We start from the raw sequence: 18,933 nt of genomic DNA, 5'->3' as shown, positions 1-18,933 counted from the left end.
ACAAGCAAAGCCCCATTGTTCAATATGGCTCTCTAATGAGAAAGAATAAGACTATGTATTGGGAAAGAAAAATTGTACATTTTTATGTGGAAGTTTATAGACTATTACTTCTAATTGAAATTTGAGGTTCACCTTTACAGTTAAGGTGAAGGCAGAAAATCACACATTATGTCCCTCTCTCACATAACAGACTCAAGTAGAGAATTAGGCTTTGACAAAGTGTAGCACTTATATGTCAAAAGAAACATACAGCTGACCTTGTCCTCAAAAGTTAAATTTGAATGAAGTCCAGTGTGTATGAAAAGGACATCTCCTGAGGGAAAGGGCTTATCATTCTTGGATTTTATTTATTTATTTGGCTGAAATGGAAGTTGAAGAGGAAAAACTATGAAAGAGCTTGCCCAGGTAATGGGGGACTAGGTTTAGGGACACATTTTGGTGATTATAATTTTCCCAAACTAAGAACTTTGCTGTGCGATCCAAGAGGATGCTCAGAACGGACTTGAAGTGTTTCTTTAAAAAATTTTAACAACTACCTCGGATAAGAGTTATGGTAATTGAGCTTTATAAAACAATATGATATTTAAGAGTACTCTGAAATCTGCTGTTTCAATGCTATTACTTTACCCCATGAATTCTCGATAGAGGCAATACTGCCCCAAGGAAGTGAAAACCAGTTATTGGGAGGGGAAGTGGGAAAATATTAGTTATTACATAAAATTTAGAAAGTGTATCTGTGGTATCAAAATGTCATGGGAAAGGAATTAGGAAAAAAATCTTAAAACTGGGAGAAGATAACGATGAATTTTAAAATTTAGTCTATACAAGGGTTTATTTACTGTGTAAAGGAAAAAAAAAAATAAACAACCTGCCACTAAGCGGTCCATTAGAAGCCTCCGGAAGCCCCTCAGTGACACAGGACACATTATACAGAGTCTGCTTTGGCAGAAACTTGCGACTATGTATCAAACATGTAAGCCTCATGAAACTTTTTGACAGTGGATGTGAACTGGACTTTTCCCATTGTTTCGGAATTGCAGCTCAAGGTGTAAGGCAGGGATCCCTAAACCCTGGCCAGTGGACTGGTACCTATCTGTGACCTGTAAGGAACCAGGCAGCACAGCAGGAGGTGAGTGGTGGTGAGTGAGCGTTACTCCCTGAGCTCTACCTCCTGGCAGAGCAGTGGTGGCATTAGATCCTCACAGGAGTGTGAACTCTATTGTCAACTGCATGGGCGAGGGATCTAGGTTGCACACTCCTTATGAGAATCTAATGCCTGATGATCTGAAGTGGAACAGTTTCATCCTGAAACCATCCTCTACCCCCATTCACCATCTGTAGAAAAATTGTCTTCCATGAAACCAGTCCCTGGTGCCAAAAAGGTTGGGACCACTGATATAAGGTTAAAAATAACACTTCCAGTGCCTCCTAAGCCTATCCTGGGCCTCTGAAGATGTGACCAGACAGCTCTGCTATATCCTCCTTCCTTCCAACACCTACGTAATCAGAAGATACAGGGGAGAGAGGGAATTTCAAGACAGTTTAATGAGGGCTTGGCCTAGAAGGAAAGATCAGGATTTTCCCCAGATGGGAGCAAGAGGAAGCTCCAGAAAGACCACTGATGGGATGAGGAGTATCTGTAGCTGGAAGAGGCCGACATCTCAGTTCCTGGTTGTACTCCAGCTTGGGAAGCCAACTTGTCCCCTTTTTGTCTATTTGAGCAGGTGGAAAAGGAAGTAGAAAGAGAGAAAATTCCACCGTGAAACATTCTAGACTTTCACTACTTGGCCTGTTTTGCCTGTATCTTCCATCAGTTATTAAGATACTGAGAAATACAGACGAAGGAATCATAATAACAAGTGATAACAGTGTATCTACAGGGGAGGAAGCTAAGGGGATTTCAAAAGAGGTCAAAACATAGAACATCTCTCCAGCAGAGAACTGGGAAGTAGGAACACCCCCACCATGTTCTGCTCACTGCCTTACACAGTTCACTTAGGTTCCCTCAAGACAGTACCTAGGTTATTGTCACACAGAGGTGCATTGATAGCCACAGGAAGACCACGAGATCCACCTAATGAAAAATGGTTTTGTCCTTTTACTCTTCACCTTCCTTTAACCCTGAGGAGCTTTAAAAAACAGGGGTGGTGGGAAGCAGTAGAACCCCAAAACGCAACCCCTTCCCTGTCCAAGTCCGGGCCTGAGAGGAGGTAAGGTCTAAATTGAATTTGCAATAGAAGTGGTAAGCTGGCCTAAACTGGACCAGACGCCTTAGTACTTAGACTTCCCTAGCAAATGCTGAGCGTTAGAACAATAGCTGTCTACCTGCCCCACCTTTGTCACCCTAGTGAAGCAGTATTTTTTCCTGACCCTTTCATGAGACTTGTGACAGGGGTGCCTTGCGTACTCAGCCCTGCAGCTCTCAATGCCTTGCGGGAGGTAGCATACAAGCGAACAAGGCGGGAACTGGAGTGCACAAATGCTGGAACCAGCTGGCTGCTTCAGTGCTGGCAGGGGCAAACTCCAATCACGGGGACCCACTACATTCCACCACTTATGGAAGGGAACATGCAGGTGAGTAGGTGCAGAAGCTGGGCGAGCACTTTTGGGTGCTGGCAGGAGCAAAATCCTTGCAAGCCCCGTGGCAGTGTCCGTGGGGATGCCGGCAACCTCTGAAGCCCTAGAGGGAGTGTTATAGTGCTCTTTTAGCTTGGCCATTCACAGACAGCTTAGGTGTTAACAGCCCAGTGGATGCTCTGCCTTTTCACATGAGGTGGCTGCCCTCCGCCAGCAAAGGCAAAGAACCAGCGTGGCAGCTTTGTATCCACACTCGTGGCTCCTGAGCTCTTGTCCAGCATTTAGAAAAAATGAATTTGCATGAATGAATTGGAAGATGGTAAATTTTTTTGCTGATGAAAGTGGGAAGGGGAGTTGAAAAAGGGATGGGGCAGGAAGGTAATCTTCCCCTGAAGTCCAGCCAACTCCCACTGGATTCTTCTCCAAAGTTATGCTGTCAAGCTGTCCCTCTGAAATCAAGACACTTCTCTCTGACATCCAGCTGCAGTCCCCAACATCCAGATGCTTCTCCTCTCTGTCGGCTGGGTTCTGGAGTTTGTTTGTTAGTTTGTTTTAGATGGAGTCTCACTCTGTCACCCAGGCTGGAGTGCAATGGTGCGATCTCGGCTCACTGCAACCTCCGCCTCCTGGGTTCAAGCGATTCCCCTGCCTCAGCCTCCCGAATAGCTGGGACTACAGGCACACACCACCACGCTGGGCTAATTTTTTGTATTTTAATAGAGACAGAGTTTCACCATGTTGGCCAGGATGGTCTCCATCTCCTGACTGTGTGATCCGAGGGAGGGGCCATGGGTGGATTAGGAAAAGGCAACATTTGAGCGGGAAAACAGGAACATAAGATCTCACTTTGGGCCATGATCTCACGTTTTTCAGCTTGAGGATGGGGTTTCTCCAGGGACCCACCCCTGCCTGCCTAGAATGTATCTGCCTCCTACTCCCATCACTAGCACCCTGCTTAGACTCTTTAATCAACAGACCATTTAGGTAAATCTCATTAAAACTGAGGAACGACTTTGACTTTCTCCAGAAACTTTTAAAGTAAAAAAAAAAAAAAAAAAAGAAAAGGGTTAGAATTTGGTTACTACCCTTCATATCTTTAGAGTTCTTCTTTCAATACACTGCAAATCTTAACTTAATGTTAAAATCATTTTCTAAGGATGTTTATTGCAAGACTGATTTAAACACAAAGAACCACAGGACTGTTTTTCCATATGGCTGGGGGGGGCGGTTGTTTTCATTCTTAAGTATTGCTTCGCAGACTTTTATGGCCATAAAAATTACCTAGGAACTTTGGATCTTGATATAAATATATAGCTTTTAAGAGCATTATGGACTGAATTATGTCCCCCTAAAATGATATGTTGAAGCTTTAACCTATAATATATATTTGAAGATAGGGCACTTAGGGAGCTAATTAAGGTTAAATGAGGGAATAAGGATGAGACCCTAATCCTATGGGACTGGTGTCCCTATAAGAAGAGTAGCAGACGCCATATTTCTCTCTCTCTCTGCACATGTACAAAGAGGCCACGTGAACACGGCAGAGCTAGAAGGTGGTTGCTTGCAAGACAGGAAATGAGACTTCACCAGAAACTGAATCCATAAGCACCTTGATCTTGGAATTCCAGCCTCCAGAACTGTGAAAAAATTAATTTCTATTGCTTAAGACTTCAGCCTGTGGAATTTTGTTATGGCAGCCTGAGCAGTCTAAGACAGAGAGGCCTTCCTCTGAAGTCCCGAAATTTCTAAGCCTGAGATGGGTCCTAAGTCTTCACGTTTTTGTTTTGTTTTGTTTTAAGCTACTGAAACGGTTTCTATGATCTGGCGAATTTGGGAGGCACAAGTTGATGAGATTATTTTTATGAACATTTTAGTTTTTACCTATTTCTTTCAGAGTTCTTTTCTCACTCTTTATGGATGTTTCTCCATTTCAACAAACATTTACTGATTCTTACTTTTCTAGGTAGTGAGAATACAGTGGTGAATAAAAGTAAGAGAAGATTCCTCCCTTTCAGAATTTGACATTCGAATGGAGATAAAGATAATATTGAATGATAACATACATCTATTATTTAATGTCCAGTAGTGATAAGTGATGTAAAGGGGGAAAAAAAAAAGATAAAGTGTTAGAGAGGGAGGAGAGGTGGCAGAAGGACTCTTGCTTTGGAAAGCCAAATAAAGCTCCCTGAGAAATTTACAATCGGCCAAGACTTGGATGAAATAAGAAAGCTGTGTGAAAGTACTCGGGGAAGAGCACTTCAGGCAGAGGAAAAAGCAAGTACCAACTAGCTCTATGTCTCTTCAGAATATGACGAAGGCCAGGATGCCTAGAAATGAGGGAGGGAGGAGGAAGAGAATGGGAGATAATCTGGAAGAAGGAGGCAGGGGCAAGATCAGGCATTGCAAACACAAGGTAAGAGGCTGGATCTAATGAGCACTAGAAAGGTGTGGTCTGATTTATTTCTGTGTGGTAACACTAGGGGAACAAGAGGGAAAACTGCAATGCCAGTTAGGAGGCTATTGCAATGAACAGTCAGGGTTAACTCCCTAAATATGGAGTTTCAGTGCATTTTAGTGTGATGTAATCAGTAGGAATAACCAGGTCAAAGAAAATTAGGAAACCAGAATCTCGCCTAGAATTACTGCGAGAATCTTATATTTATTATACTACACTTACCGTCAAATTTGTGGACTGTTTGTGTTTGTTCTTTCTTAGTAAAGATCCTAAATCTATAGCTTTTTTTTTAATGCATGAAGGCACCTTGGATCTCCCAGCCCTGTCCTCTGACTCTGCCATCAGGATATGCAAACAACTGACTTGCTTTTCATAATGTGTTTTAGTAATGAGAGCAGATCCATGAAGCACCTCCCACACTCAATTCACAATAACTCCTCCAACATTTTCTAGTTGCTTGTCTAGGTGGAGTTAGAAATACCTTATTCGCATACAATGGAATTGCACCTGTAAGCAATTTACCTATCTCCTGGCAGAACTCACCAACTAGCTCAAACACAAAATTTCCAAATATCCACTTTTAAAGTATTCCCATCCTCTTCATATGACAAAATGATTTGAAAAATGTGTTATTGTGTTTTAGATTGGGATTTTAAAGTGATTTAATTATAGCCACAGAATGTCGGGTTTTATGTATCCTATCGACAAATCTAAAGCTGTGTTTCTGAATTTAATGTTCTCTAAGGAGGCGTTGAGAGTATACTGGCTGCTCTTTCTTTTGGCAAAATCTTGATACTAGGTACAAATGCTTCCAATGGTATTTTTGGACCATTCTATTTTTAACCCTAATCCTTTCCTTTGCTGTGGTTATGGCCCTGAGTCCTTAAATTATAGGCTCTCCTGCAGTTTCAAAAAGCTAATTCACACTACCATGTGCATTAGAAAGGTGGTGTATATGATATTCCACTAAGGGAAACCCTAGGAGCATTAAACTCCTACTAGTAACTGGTCACGAGTCAGGGCTAGAACTGACGCTAGTCATTTTTCTTCACTGACAAGTTTTCATTATGCGGCTTTCCCAGAACAATTTAGAAATTGATCTGCAACTGATGGAAGCTGGGATGAATGGGGCACATAAGTGAACCCAAAGCATCAGGGCAAAGTCAAAGCGAATGCTTTGCTCTAGCTTTGAGTATAAGGCGAGCAACTTCCCTTCTCCCTCCCCTTCCCCCAAACCTCCTTTTGCACAGGCAGCAGGAACAAGAAGTTCCTTTGGGGACATCCCTAGGGTCTGTAGAGGTTCTGTAAACTTTTCTTTCATCTTCTGTTTACTTATCTCTTGCCTAAATAGGTCAGAGGTCCACAACCCTGAGAAAACAAGTCCCCACTATGCCTCAACTGACATTAAAGAAAGGGTCTTTTGTTTTGTACAAAACTGTGAAAATCTGGTCGAGAATGGAGAGCATTGATCTGAACTTGCTTGGTGTCATTCTGACATTCTTGGGGTCTGTGGGATTACCTACAAGTGTTCAAGGGTGGTGTCCTGCAACCCTGGGAAATGCTTAGGGAACAAGATGCTTCTAAGGCTGTTGTGGGGGATTGAGAGATGTCAGAGTATGTTCTGGCCCAAGGACAGTGAAGGATGATAATTGAGACACAGGCTAACAGAGTTTAGCCGAATAGATTATTCTGTTGTTTGTGGTGGCCATAGTGGTGGTGTGAGTGTGTATGTGTGTGTGTTATGGGATGGAGGTAGAGGTGAGGGATGAAGGGGATTGTCTGGAATGAAGAAAGATGGGGCCCTTAAAGAGAAGCCTAGAACGACCATGCAAATAGGAGTTTATTTAAGCCAAAATAGATTACTTTTTTACTCATTCCTTTCACTGTTTGTGAGTCAGTACCCTCCCCCCCCCACACTTGCCTGGAACTGGGTAAGACGTTCTGCAGTGTGTTCCCTCCTCTAATAAGAAAAGTGCTGGCAGCAGTTATGTTTTGAAAAGCTATTGTGGACGAGACAAAGTGCTGGAGGCTTTTTTGGGATTGTAGCTAGACAGCAACTGTGAACTTTGACTCAGCACAGTCATATTCTTACATTATGAGATCAGTTGAATTAACAGGGGAATTTCACTCCCAAATTTTCTTGATTGAAGAGGGTCATCTTCACACACACTAGAAGTGTATTGGAAGTGCTTCCAGGTGACCCTGTGCCACAATGGCAGAGCAACAGAGTCCAGCCTTGAGAGCAATCTACTGGGCGCTGTCTCACCTCTCAGGCAGCTGCTCAGCCAGTGTATACCAGTCTCTATTGTGACTGGCCTTAAGTCCACAGCTATGTACAACTCTATGCTCCTCAAGACAAGAGTGGGAGGCTGGCGGTGCCTATAAAGAAAAGAGATGAGACAGATCTGAGAAATGAAGTATTTTGGTGTGAGGTCCTCTACTTTATAAACACTGATTTTGAGGCTTATGCTTGTAGTATCCCCATATCTTTTCAATAAATGCTTTTGCTGTTTAACAATGAGCCAGTTTAGTATTTTCCATTACAGAGTCCAAAGACAAATTTTCCCACCTGGCTCCAGCAAAGTGACAGTGTGTGCAAAGGCAACCATTCTGGTACTTGCTTTGATGGCAATTTTGTTAAGAAATTAAGGGCTAGAGGAGGAACTCAGTTTCCTTGGCCAGTAGGAAGTATAACAGGTCAAGAAAATTAATTCAAAAAATAAATTGACTAAACGGTATATCTTAATTGAGTTTTTAACATATTAAATACCCACCTAATGTTTTTGTTGTTATTATTACAAATAATAAAATATACTCTAAGCCAAAGGTAATTTTTTTTTTTTTTTTTTTTTTTTTGGTAATTTGTCCTTTCACTTACAAATCATGTTAATGGCAGGCTTGGTTGACAATAACCTTCTTAGTGTGAGATTTGGAAGCAACCCCAGAATCTTCCTTTGGAGATGATAAAGAAGAGATAAAAGGTGAATTGGAAAGATCCTCTGTGAGGGTTGCGTGGACAGAAACCCCAAGTAAATTTCAACTTCAATGGAATATTATGCATATGGTTTCAACCCAAGTCCTTGCTTTCTTTTCAAGGCTAGGGCTTGGATATGGGTGAGTAAATTGCCTATAGAACAGTTCCCCACTTTGAGAGGCTGAGACAGGAGGATCACCTGAGGTCAGGAGTTCAAGACCAGCCTGACCAACATGGAGAAACCCCATCTCTACTAAAAATACAAAATTAGCCAGGTGTGGTGGTACATGCCTGTAATCCCAGCTACTTGGGAGCCTGAGGCAGGGGAATCACTTGAACCCAGGAGGCGTAGGTTGCGGTGAGCCAAGATTGCACCATTGCACTCCAGCCTGGGCAACAAGAGTGAAGCTCCATCTCAAAGAAAGAAAAAAAAAGGAACAGTTCCCTATTGACCTAGCTTTAGTGCATGTGACTTACCTGAGGAATGGCGGTCTTAGCTGAATAGGATTCTGCTCAAGAAACGTCTCCTAGGAGAATGAGTAAATACATGAATGAATCCAATGATCTTTGCCCTTAAAAGAAACAAGCTTTTATATGTAAAAGCTGATTTCAATTGTAAAAAGAAGTGATTCATATAATCCAGGTAGGTTAAAGAGTTACACCCACCTCTAGTCATTGGGAGTAAATATGTGCCTTGGAAGATTTGAAAGGCCAAAGAGCTCAGTTGGGTTGTCTATCACCCTTAATGACTGATGTTAGTCATGTGATGCCAAGCCCTCTTGTTAGTATTTGTCTAGTACTAACAACCTCCAGTAAGTTGTCCTTTCCAAGTTGTCCTTTGCACTTTTCATTTAGTTAGTCTTCAGGGACACTAGACATAACCAAAATAGACCAAAAATAACAATTTTAATGTTATGAATGAAAATGATCAATTTTGTTTTAATTTTGACTGGTTTCTGATCAATTCCATATTATGGAAGTGGAAATGATTCATCTTCACCATAAGATCATAGGACACTACTAAACAAGTAGTTTAGCTTGTCAGTTTAGGTACCAATACTTGTCCCTTAATCGAAAAAGGGTATGACTAGTTATTTATATATGAGAAAACAACATAACATTGTTGCTGAAACAATTCAACCCCTGCCATGCATCCATTTGGACTACATCCATGTGAATCAAAACATTTACAAACATCCACAAAGCAAAAAACTACTAAACTGTAGAGAAAACTAAGGAAATGTCCCACCACCTTTCTTAGGGCAACATTATCCTTTAACTGAAAATGAAAACAAATCAGTGTAGTTTACTACATTGTCCAAATTGCCATCGAATAAGATGATAAATGTCAGAGGACTCTGAAAAAAATTATATATAAAACTTTAAAAAATGTAATATGGTATCATAATTATTAGTAAGTTTCAATTTGATTTGGGGTCCTTTGGAACTGTTTTTATTGTATACTATTTGAGATCAGATATCTTGCTGGATTGTGTTTCTAAATGATTAACGTTGATTTTTAGGCTTAGAGATAATTTGATTATGTGTGCAGTAAAAGAAACATCTAGTTATTGGTCCTGTGTCTGCACAGGAACCAGCAGTCTTCTGAGCGGAGAGTGACCTTTGGAGAAAGTCGCGTGTGAAACCATTAGGATGTGGGAATCATTTCTAGGTTTTTTGGTTCCTAGTTTTTATTTTCACCTTTGCATAACAAAACAAAACCTCTTTAACTGAAAATAAATCTCTGCAGGTGGTGTCTGGAAGCATAGTTTAAGGTCTGTATTTTCACTTTTCAGCCAAATTAATTTTTTTTCTAAAATCATGTGTCAGAAATTTTCACATTTTTCTTAGTCTATAAAACTTAAAGATCTCTAAAACTACCGGTCCACTCACTTATTGTCGCACTGCAATATTAAGCAGGTCTTTGACAGGTAAAAATTAATAGAAATTTGACTACATCAGGCCAATTGATACAAATGAAACTCAATTCCAGAACTTGATGTTTGAGCAAAATTTCTTTCACTGCTTTCTAGGGCCACTTCTTCTGCTGGGCTTGGTGTTGAAATGGTTTGCTCAGACCCTCCCTAAATGTCTGCAGAGCCTGGGCTAGAGATACAAATGGAGACATGTACATTACACATATTTTAAAGTTACACCTCAACATAATAAATGATTAAATAAAACATGTACTAGTTTGCTATCTTGACAAAACCATACCTTCATAATGGTAAAATTTTTAAAATAGGCTTAATTCTGCTATTTTTATATGACTAGAAATTAAGAAAATATTACTTGTTATTTTTAATGATCTAAAAAGATTGAGGATAATATGTAACTATAACCAAAGTATATCATAGCTGTGTGTATCTTAATAAAAAGTATAAGTTAAAATTAAAATTTAACAAAGTTAATTGTATTGTGATTTTCACATTTTTTCTAAAATATTCAAAATATCTAACAACATTAAAAGATAAATTATAATTAACTTTTGTACAGTTTTAAATGAAAGGACTTTTATATAAAGTTAACTTTTGTTATTTTTTGAAACCTATTTAAATCTTATCAAACCTTTTATAGAAATAAAACTATTACTATCTTAGCATTCAACGTCCATCCAGTGATCCTTGTAAAGAATTTGTATCCTACTTCATTTACGTTCTATCTGAACCTAAATATGTACACATTTAAGAAGAACTGAATTGTTTAATATTGTAAAATATTTCTTAGCCACTGTATCCAACTATTTTAAGAATTGTGTTAAAGTCATGTGTTCTTCCAGAATGATGGATGCAAATACAAAGAGAAGCAATAAAATGAGCAGGCAGCACCATCTGAGAAGGGTATCTCATTATGGGAGAAGTACTCTATTCCTGCTTTCTGAAAAGATTTGACAAGTTGATGAATTTGTCTTCCCTCGTACCTAAGTGCATCTGCTGCTCAGATAGCCCCTGACTACAAAGCAGTGCCCACCTCTTGGGTCAGCAGCCTAACAACCCACATACCTAACGGCCTTTGGAAGCAGCTGATCACGGTCTTGGGGTAATAGAGGGAAGCATTTCCCTGGGGCCTGAAGAGGCTTAGTCACAAGAGATGTGTAGGTTATAGGTTGCATTGTGCCAGAGCTCAGCTTGGAACTATAAGTGAGGAAGTACCCCGGTGTCTTTAGTGAAGTTGAGCTTCTTGTGTTTGTAATATTTGGGCCCACAAAAGCACACATGTGCAGGACTGAAGCCCAAATTTGCTTGACTTTAAGGCATGTATTGAATGTGAACCTGGAGTTATTGGGATCACTATGTAGGGCTTGACGATGAAGACAACACAGGGCAAGGCAGAGAACGCTGATGGCAGGAGACTGACTCATGAAGAAAATGTGTGAATTCCAAATCCCAAATCCCCGAGACAGCCATTCCCTTGAGATTTCCATTTGATGAGATAATATATTACTTTTCTTTTCTTAAGCCATTTTCAGATGGGATTCTGTCATTGCAACCGTAGCAGTCACCACTGATGTAGCAAGAAACCATTCTCTTTCCAAAGCACTAACCACCAGGAAGTGTCTTGCTAGCTTTGGCCTCAGTTAGTAGGATGTGGATAGGAATTAGAGAGAAACCACCAGGCTTGTCTTTTAGCCTCAAATCCAGGGTCATGTATGGGGTGGTATCTCTCCTTGCCAATATTACCCAACCACCCCATCCCTACTTTTGCCTTCTGGTTTTGATTTTCCTCTCTCTAGATGTCAAATGCCACTCTCAATGACTAGAAGTGACTCTAATAAGAGGACTGCAAAGAAGTTTGACTATGCAAGGAAGTCTTGAAAGAGTTCTTCAAAAAAGCATCATAAGTGCTCCACTGACATATTTATTCATTACATATGGAATTTGTTAAAAGGGATAAATACCTAATTTCATTTACCACTCTAGAAGACAGTATTGCATTTCTTAAGTCTAAACAACTACCCATTAATGCTTAATTCTCATGATTTGAAAATCTTTTCTAATCTCATTTTTCTTTCCGCCTCCAGCCCAGTGATTTTTTTTCCCTATATATTTAATCATTAACATAGCATCGGTGTTGTAGGTAAGATAATCCTACCGAGAAGCCTGCCTGTACTCTAATAGCTTAGTTGAAGGCCACACATTCCTAATGATTATGCATTCATTTAAAGCTTTCATTGAACAGTAGCAAGGTCAACTTAAAGTAAATCATAAACTTCATTTTAGTCAGTGTATCACATATCAAGTTTTGTATAAGTACATGTTGACTTTTTGGTAAAGACCCAAGTCCCAAATCAGTCTTCCAAGAAAGAAAAAAGAAAAGAAAAACTCACAAAAATACAGTGGGTGGAATCATGCCCTACACTAATAATCTATTTCAAAGAATACCTTCTTTCAGACTACACACAAATATAGTGCTTACATTTTTACAAACCCACAGTTTATGTAGAAATTATTTTATGTTTAGATATCACTCAACAGTAACTGGTATTGAGCCAGCCTGAGAGCTTACATAAACACCAGATTTTACACATTACAAAGCTCACACAACATTTTGCTCTAAGCTGGTTAGTTACTTATAAATCTACATGAAGTTTAAGGTTTAACCACACCCTGATAAATCCCTTGCTCCCACCATTTTTTCTCCAAGAAAAGCAGCAGGGAGATTGCTTTTTATACACCAAAAGGAATCATATTATACATGTGCACTTCTGTAAACAGGAATTCCTGTCACTGTTACTGTAAATCACTACCAGATGTCAAATAGCAAAATGTTCATTACTCCACCAAATCATCGAGTTGATTAATGAGGCACATTTACATTGCAGAATCTTGGTCTCTGTCATAACTAGACAGACTTTTAAGAAGTTTTTATAAAAAGATATGCAGATGGGGAAATAACTAACTATCATGCTTCAAAGGCAGAGTATGTATTAGGCATCTTGGGTCAGGGTTTGGTCATCTAAGGGGTAATAACTTCCAAATGAAACTAGTCTTTATTCTTAAAGCAAAGAAATGGTAGCTGTATCATAAGACAGTAAGGTAGATATGTTTCTGGTCAGTCGATGGCTCATAACCACTCAGTATAGAATAGGTACTCTGGGGGAATTTGGGTGCTATGCATAAACTTTTAAAGACAATTTTATTGCTCTGCTCTAGTTATTCAAATAATCAACTCGTGATCATTCTATTTGTGTAAAAATATTATTCTAAGGAAAATCAGGTTTTTTTCTAACAAATAGATGGTTTCCATTTGAAAAAGAACATCTACTTTAGTGAAGTCACCAGATTACAAACAAAGTCAGTTTTCATCTACAAGCAACTTGTTCAAGGAGACATGCTTCACATTCTGCCCACCACTACAAGAGGAAGCTGGTTATCACAAATGGTGGATATTTGCAAAATGTATTAGATATCTTTCACACCTCTGTATTTGTGTTCTATTGCAGGTAGCAGGGAAAAAATAAGAAAACTTGATATTGGTAGCTAATTTGACTCTGATATGGTTTGACTATGTACCCACCCAAATCCCATCTTGAATTGTAGCTCCCATAATCCCCATGTGTCCTGAAAGGGAACTGGTGGGAGGTAATTGAATCATGGGGGCAGGTTTTTCCCATGCTGTTTTCATGATAGTGAAAAAGTCTTATGAGATCTGATGGCTTTATAAAGGGCAGTTTGCCTGCACACTCCCTCTTGACTGCCACCATGTAAGACATGCCTTTGCTCCTCCTTCACCTTCTGCCATGATGTGAGGCCTCCCCAGCTGACATGGTTTGGCTGTGTCCCCATGCAAACCTCATCTTGAATTCCCACCTGTTGTGGGAGGGACCCGGTGGGAGGGAACTGAATCTTGGGGGCAGGTCTTTTCCATGCTGTTCTCGTGATAGTGAATAACTCTCACAAGATCTGGTGATTTAAAAAATGGGAGTTTCCCTGCACAGGCTTGCTTCTCTTGTCCGCTGCCATATGAGATGTGCCTTTTACCTTCTGCCATCATTCTGAGGCCTTGCCAGCCACATGGAACTGTAAGTCCAGTAAACCTCTTTATTTTGTAAATTGTCCTGTCTCTGGTATTTCTTTTTCAGCAGTATGAAAATAGACTAATACAGTAAATTGGTACCAGTAGAGTGGAGTGCTGCTGAACAGATACCCGAAAATTTAGAAGTGACTTTGGAACTGGGTAAAGTCAGAGGTTGGAACAGTTTGGAGGGCTCAGAAAAGACAGAAAAATGTGGGAAAGTTTGGAACTCCCCAGAGACTTGTTGAATGGCTTTGGCCAAAATGTTAATAGTGATATGGACGATGAAATCCAGGCTGAGGTAGTCTCAGACGGAGATGAGGAACTTGTTGAGAACTGGAGCAAAGATGACTCTTGTTATGTTTAGCAAAGACAATGGTGGCATTTTGCCCCTGCACTAGAGATTTGTAGAACTTTGAACTTAAGAGAGATGAATTAGGGTATCTGAAGAAATTTCTAAGCAGCAAAGCATTCAAGAGGTTACTTGGGTAATGTTAAAGGCATTCAGTTTTATAAGGGAAGCAGAGCATAAATGTTTGGAAAATTTACAGCCTGACGATGCGATAGAAATGAAAATCTCATTTTCTGAGGAGAAATTCAAGCTGGCTGCAGAAATTTACATAAGTAATGAGGAGCTGAATATTAATCCTTAAGACAATAGGTCATGTCTCCAGGGCTTGTCAGAGGTATTCATGGAAGCTTCTCCCATCACAGACCTAGAGGCTTAGGAGGAAAAAGTGGTTTCGTTGGCCAAGCAGGCTCCCCATGCTGTGATGCTGTGTGCAGCCTAAGTACTTGGTGCCCTGAATCCTAGGTGCTCTGGTTGTGGCTGAAAGGGGACAACATAGAGCTTGGGCCATGGCTTCAGAGGGTGCAAGTCCCAAGCCTTGGCAGATTCCATGTGGTGTTGAGTCCACAAGTGCACAGAAGTCAAGAATTGGGATTTGGGAACCTTTGCCTAGATTTCAGAAGATATATGGAAAGGCCTGGATGCCCATCCAGGCATTTGCTGCAGGGGTGGGGTCTTCATTAAGAACCTCTCCTAGGGCAGTGCAGAAGGGAAATGTGGGGTTGGTGCCCCCACACAGAGTCCCTACTAGGGCACTGACTAGTGGAGCTGTGAGAAGAGGGCCACCATCCTCCAGACCCCAGAATAGTAGATCCACCTACAGCTTGCACTGTGCACCTGGAAAAGCTGTAGACACTGAACACCAGTCTGTGAAAGCAGCAGGGAAGGGGACTGTAACCCACAAAACCACAGGGGCGGAGCTGCCTAAGGCCATGGGAGCTCACTTCTTGCATCAGTATGACCTGGATGTGAGACATGGAGTCAAAGGAGATAATTTTGGAGCTTTAAGATATGACTGCATTGCTGGATTTTTGGACTTGCATGGGGCCTGTAACCCCTTTGTTTTGGTCAATGTCTCCCATTTGGAATGGCTGTATTTACCCAATGCCTGTACCCCCATTTTATCTAGGAAGTAGCTAACTTGCTTTTGACCTTACAGGCTGATTGGTGAAAGGGATTTGCCTTGTCTCAGATGAGACTTTGGACTGTGGACTTTTGAGTTAATACTAAAATGAGTTAAGACTTTGGAGACTGTTGGGAAAGCATAATTGGTTTTGAAATATGAGGACATGAGATTTAGGAGCGGCCAAGGTTGGAATGATATGATTTGGTTGTGTCCCCACCAAAATCTCATCTTGAATTCCCATGTGTTGTGGGAGGAACCTGATGGGAGGTAATTGAATCATGGGACCTGGCCTTTCCCATGCTGTCCTCATGATAGTGAATAAGTCTCACAAGATCTGATGGTTTTAAAAATGGGAGTCTGCCTGCACAAGCTCTCTTCTCTTGTCTGCTGCCATGTGAGATGTGCCTTTTGCCTTCTGCCATCATTGTGAGGCCTCCCCAGCCACGTGGAACTATAAGTCCAATAAACCTCTTTCTTCTGTAATTTGCCCAGTCTCAGGTATGTCTTTATAAGCAGCATGAAAATGGACTAACATACCAGCCATGTGAAACTTTGAGTTTATTAAACCTCTTTTTCATTATAAATGACCTAGTCTTAGGTATATCTTTATTAGAAGTGTGAGAATGAACTAATACAGTAAATTGGTACCACATAGAGTGGGGCACTGTTGTAAAGATACCCAAAAATGTGTAAGCGACTTTGGAACTGGGTGACAGGCAGAGATTGGAACCGTTTGGAGGGCTCAGAAGAAGACAGGAAAACGTGGAAAACTTTGGAACTTCCTAGAGATTTGAAGAGCTCAGAAGACAGGAAGATGTGGAAAAGTTTGGAAATTCCTGGAGACTTTTTGAATAGCTTTGACCAAAATGTTGATAATGATATGGACAGTAAAGTCCAGGCTGAGGTGCTCTCAGATGGAGATGAGGAAATTGTTGGGAACTGCTGCAAAGGTGATGCTTATTATGCAAAGAGACTGGCAGCATTTTGTCCCCACCCTAGAGATCTGTGGAACTTTGAAGTTAAGAGAGATGATTTAGGGTATCTGGCAGAAGAAATTTCTAACTGGCAAAGCATTTGAGGGGAAGCAAAACATAAAAGTAAGGAAAACTTGGAGCCTGATGATGCGATAGAGTAGAAAAATCCATTTTCTGGGGAGACATTCAAGCCTGCTGCAGAAAACTGCATAAGTAACAAGGAGCTGAATGTTAGTCACCAAGACAATGGGGACGATGTCTCCAGGGGATGTCAGAGACCTTTGTGGCAGCCCCTCTCATAACAGGCCCAGCGGACTGGGAGGCCAAAATGGTTTTGTGGGCCAGGCCCAGGGCCCCCTTGCTGTGTGCAGCCTAAGTACTTGATATGCTGTGTCCCAGCCACTCCAGCTGTGGCTAAAAGGGGCCAAAGTACAGCTCAGGTAGTGAGTTCAGAGTGTGCAAGCCCCAAGCCTTGGCAGTTTTCATGTGGTGTTGAGCCTGCAGTTGCACAGAAGCCAAAAATTGAGGTTTGGGAACTTCCACCTAGATTTCAGAGGATGTATGGAAATGTCTAGGTGTCTAGGTAAAATTTTGCTGCAGGGGTGGTGCCCTCATGGAGAACCTCTGCTAGGGCAGTGCAGAAGGGAAATGTGGGGTTGGACCCCCCACACAGAGTCCCCACTGGGGCACTGCCTAGTCGAGCTGTGAGAAGAGGTCCACTGTCCTTTAGACCCCAGAATGGTAGATCCACTGACAGTTTGCACTGTGTGCCTAGAAAAGCTGAAGACACTCAATGCCAGGCCATGAAAGCAGCAAGGAAAAGGGCTGTACCCCACAGAGCCACAAGGGCAGAGCTGCCCAACACCATGGGTGCCAACCTCTTGCATCAGCATGAACCAGATGTGAGACATGGAGTCAATGGAGATCATTTTGGATCTTTAATGTTTAATGACTGCTTTATTGGATTTTGGACTTGCATGGAGCCTGTAACCCCTTTGCTTTGGCCAATTTATCCCAATTGGAATGAGTGTATTTACCCAATGCCTGTTCCCCCATAGTATCTAGGAAGTAACTAACTTGCTCTTGATTTTACAGGCTCATTGGTGGAAGGGAGCCTGTCGCAGATGAGACTTTGGACTGCGGACTTTTAAGTTAATGCTGAAATGAGTTATGACTTTGGGGGACTGTTGGGAAGGCATGATTGGTTTTGAAATTTGAGGACATGAGATTTGGGATAGGCCAGGGGCAGCATAATATGGTTTGGCTGTATCCCCACTCAAATCTCATCTTGAATTGTAACTTACATAATCCCCACATGTCATGGGAGGGACCCAGTAGGAGGTAATTAAATCGTGGGAGTGGGTTTTTCCCATGCTGTTCTTATGATAGTGAATACGTCTCATGAGATCTGATGGTTTTATAAAAGGCAGTTCCTCTGCACATGCTCTCTTGCCTGCCACCATGCAAGATATACCTTTGCTTTTTCTTTGCCTTCTGCCATGATTGTGAGGCCTCCCCAGCCATGTGGAACTGTGAGTCCATTAAACTTCTTTTTCTTTATAAATTACCCAGTCTCTGGTATGTCTTTATTACCAGCATGAGAACAGACTAATACAGACTCATTGGCACCTGGAGGGGAGGGTTAGGGTCATACAACTTTGCTTAGACCCTTTAAAACCAATACAGACCAGGTCACTGTCTGTCACCAGACAGACAGGAACACTGTCGCCTGCATTCATATATGCAACCCATTTCTCAATTAAGCATTTATTTACTTTTATGCAGACACATTTTCTGGAGTACATATATGTGTATATATGTGTGTGTATACATGTGCACTTGTGTGTGCTTTTCAATTTCTAAGTATGCAGTGGTAGGTAATTAAAAAGAATATTGACTTTAGAATCAGTCACACATGAGTTTGAACCCTAGATCCATCACTCAATAACTGTGTGGTTTTTCACAAGTAATCTAAATTTTCTGAGCTTCAGTTTCCCCTTACAATGGGAATATTGACGGGCACATTGGAGAGTTATCTAAAGAATTAAATGAGATAAAGTGTATGAAATCCTTAACATTGTGTTTCACATAGAGTTAAAAGGCAATGCCCTGTCCCCAGTTAACATTAATAATAGTCTTCCAACCAAAAGACCTTTCTGCATCCTGGTATATCCAGCTCAGACTCCAGATTTTCTGTTTATTACCCCATCTGGAGTAACATGAATCAAACCAAGGACCAGGAACACACCAAGGATTTAGCCACAATGGAATTCATGAGTATTAATAATTTAAAAGTGAAATATGATCAGTATTTGAAATAACTTGAAACTTTAATACCTAACATTTATGTATTCATTTTTTGAGAAAAGGTCTCACTCTATTTACCAGGCTGGAGTGCAGTGACAAAATCACTGCTCACTGCAGCCTCAACCTCCCAGGCTTCAGTGATCCTCCCACATTAGC

Source organism: Macaca fascicularis, chromosome 12 (assembly GCF_037993035.2).
Source record: "Macaca fascicularis isolate 582-1 chromosome 12, T2T-MFA8v1.1".
In the NCBI taxonomy this organism is placed as follows: Eukaryota; Metazoa; Chordata; class Mammalia; order Primates; family Cercopithecidae; genus Macaca; species Macaca fascicularis.
This window is presented reverse-complemented; position numbering follows the sequence as displayed.